We start from the raw sequence: 3,948 nt of genomic DNA, 5'->3' as shown, positions 1-3,948 counted from the left end.
GATATTTTGCATACATGAGCCCATAGCTCGACTGATCTCTAACTCTTTCAGCTGAGCTAGTATGGATTTGACTTGATAAGATTGGCTCTATCGACTAGGCTGAGGCACCATCATTGTCAATAGTCTGAGTCTGATTAGCTTTGGGTCAACGAGAATGATTTGATCAACTAGGCTTTTGTCTATCAGTTAATTTAGTCTAGTTGTCGACCCTTCATCGCCGGATGAGGAGCTCCTATCGTATGAGCGAGACTAAGTTGTGGGGCAGATGGTGAATCACCCTAACTCGATAGGTGGCTCATTCATCAACAAGGACAGCTTGTGAAATAACTACAAGACTTTGTTTTATTATCAATTATTGATTATTAACAAGGAGCCTTGGAGGTGTCCATGGAATGACTAGAGCTATGCGATGAACTTGGCCTTTCAGCTAGTCGAATTGACCGGAATATAGGTTACTAAATTAAGTTGACTTTCTTATGATGGTTCGTTGGATGCTTATATGTATTGTTTTAATCTAATAGTTTGGATTCCTATTAGCCAGTTGACCTTTTGTCATTCTCTTGGCTCGATCGGCTTTTAGTTTTGGCTCAAGTGGATGCATCTAGTCAAATAAGTGAGCTTCTTGGTCTTCTGTCAGAAGCCTCTTCTTTGTTACACTCTCTTTCTTCTGTACGTTATTGGGATCAACATAAACACATTATTTGATGTGTGTATATACACACACACAGACACACACACCTGTGTGTATTGGTCATTGTCGTATTGATTTGTAGAATAAGGGTGATGCTCTGTAAAATTGTATAGTTATTAATCCGAGTGCATCTTATTAATACACGATAAGGTATATTCTACCCTTTAAAAGAAAAAAAATGTAGTATTTGTCATGTTATGTTAAGTATATAGGTGGTACAAATATAAAAAATTAACTTTAGGTTTTGGAAATGCAAATATATGTGCTTTGTAAAAATTTTCCATGAGGTCAAGTGGCATCCATGTGCCGGCAAAGAGGGAGCAGTGGACTTTTAGCTGACACGAAGAATTGCATCTTTTGGGCCGGTAACAAATTGCTGGGCCCTTCCGGAAATGCGGCCGTTTGCTTAATAAAACATTTTTATTTCGTCCTTGTATGAAAAAATATCTTTTTGCTTTGAATATAGGATTTATTATCAGGGGATTTACACACATGCCACCCAATTTCTATGTATTTACATATCTAACCTCTTCATTTTATTTTTAAAATTTATTTCACTCGAATATTTCTTATCACATATATTTGTCACTATTTAAGTTACAAAACAACATAATGTGAAATACATATTTTTATGCAGAGGTATGATAATATATCCGTAAAAACTGAAGTTTAGGTGTTAGATATTTAATATAGTTCTATTTTTCGCTTCGTCGATCGTTCTTCTGTTTGATTTATGTACATACCATATCAACTGGTATATCTTATGTGGCAACAAATGGACTTTCGGATCTTTGAATATGCTTCAAAATAAGTGCAATGCATAGATAATTAATATTACGTCAATCTTACAATAAATCCAAGGGGTTTGTAACCAATCCTATTCAATTTTTGGCTATGATATACTGATATTAGTTTCATTTTCTTACTTTGTATTGTTCTTTAATAAAAATAAGATTTCCTTTCTATTGAGAAAATGATAGGTTTGTTTTTTTAAAAAAATATGAATATTAATAATACAATACTTTTACCATAATTATTAACAATGATAAAAATTAAAATTTTTAATTATTCTTAATTAAGTTTTTATTTAAAGTGTTGATAAAAATAAAAAATAATCTTTTAAAATTATAATTTTTAAGAAGATACAATTTATTTAAATTCCCTCGAAGCCACCTTTTTTTAAAAAAAATATTGAACATATTCTTAAAATCAACTTTTTATAACCTCTTCGCGCTTTTTCATTTTCCACTTTAATGTCACATCCCAAAAGAGCTCTTCGGAGTGGTGGGCAGACCAAGACTTGAATACTGCTTTTCAGTCATACACCTAGCTAATGTGGGATTTTTTGTCTGTGACATTATCCTCCACCCAATTACTTGACGCCCTCATCGTTGATCAGCTCCACCGAGGGTTTCACTGGACCATAGAGAGTCCACATACATGACAGACAGTAATTTGCTCGATACCACTTGTCACCTCCCAAAAGAGCTCTTTAGAGTGATGGATAGCTCAGGATTTAAATACTGCTTTTCGACCCTACACCTAACCGATGTGAGAGTTTTTGTCCGTGATATTTAACTCACGATGCTTGTGTCTTCTAGAGGATATTTGTTTTAGTACTTTTTTGTATTATCTACTCAATACCAAAAATACTAGTAACACATTAGTCTCATTTGTTTTTATATAGTCACATTATTTGAATTTAACAAAAAACTATGTACAAATATATATTATTAATATAATATATGTTCAGTGAAACTATACATCATTTTAGTATTTTTATTTTCATAAAATGAGGATTTACAGACACACCATATAATTTTTAAGTATTTTCATATTCAATATAATTATAATATTTTTTTTGCACAACACTCAAATTTTTAACATTATATAAAGAAGCCTGTCTTAGGATTTGTGATTTCAATGACACATTAATGAAGTATAAATTTATTGAAATATGTCAATTAATTTTTTATTGTTACATTTAAATAATAAATTATAAATGATTATTATGTAATAATTTAATGAAATTTTAAAATGGCATTTTTTTGCATAAGTATTTACATTTAAACTTTATATCAAGAATAAGTTTCTGAATAGAGAGCTTGAAAGGAAAAAAAAAAAGTTCATGAAAGTCCCATAATGACTGAAAAATGACTCGAACAAACATCTGATTTGTAAACTAATAATGTGACTTTATGACCTCAAACAATCTCCAAAGGCTTGGTTTGATAAGGGTTTCAAGAAGTTGAAATTGAATGGGTACATCCAATGCCAAATGGAGCATACAATAGTCATAAAACACACTCAAGGACGTAAGAATAATATACTCATTGTCTATGTAGATGATATGATACTAATTATTTATATGTAATAATGAAAAAGAGATTGAAAATATTAAGGATGTTATTGCTACTTAGTTTGAAATTAAGGATCCATGAGCAATGGGATATGCTTTTTGGGCATGGAAGTGACATAGTCCTAGATGGGTATTATGATATTCCAAAGAAATTTCTTGCTTTACCTACCAAATGAGACTTGAATGCTAGGGTGTAAAACTAATGAGACTTATATTGAGTTGAACTAAAAATTACATTTATGAAGAGAAAATACATCGATGGAAAGTGGTATATACTAGAGATCGGTGGGTAAGCTCCTCTATCTATAACATACTAAACTTGCTATTATCTACTTTGTCAGCATCACGAGTCAAGTAATGAAAAATCCGTATGAATAACACTTACAGATGATTCATAAAATACTAATATTTCTTAAAGAATCCCCTGATAGAGGGTTGATATTTAAGAAATCAGACAATAGGGAGGTAGATCTCTACACTGCTGCTAGTTGGGCAAGAGAACTCTCATTTAATTCAACCTGATTAAAGCCCTCCATATTAATATTTATTAAAAAAGACGTGCTTTTGCATTAATTTTTCACAATCTCACCCAAATATTAAAACTAATATAATAAAACCTCATTCAATAAAAATGTTAATTTTATTGATAAACAAAATTTAGATGCTGGGGTGTAAACAAGCCGAGCTCTTATTCGTGTTTTTTTCATTCGAAAATATTTCTATTCGAAATAAGTTCTTGTTCTAAGTAATTCGTTAAAGGCTTGTTTGTGCTCAACTCGATTCAAATTCATTTGTTTGAATTAAGTTACCACCGGACTCAAAAATAAATATTTAAATTATTATTATTTAAAAATAATTATTTTTAGCTAGCATTAGCTCAAAAATTCTTTTTTTTTTT

The sequence above is a fragment of the Phalaenopsis equestris genome, unplaced genomic scaffold, assembly GCF_001263595.1.
Source record: "Phalaenopsis equestris unplaced genomic scaffold, ASM126359v1 Scaffold000078, whole genome shotgun sequence".
NCBI lineage: Eukaryota > Viridiplantae > Streptophyta > Magnoliopsida > Asparagales > Orchidaceae > Phalaenopsis > Phalaenopsis equestris.
The sequence above is the reverse complement of the archived record's forward strand: the minus strand, read 5'-3'. Positions refer to the sequence as shown.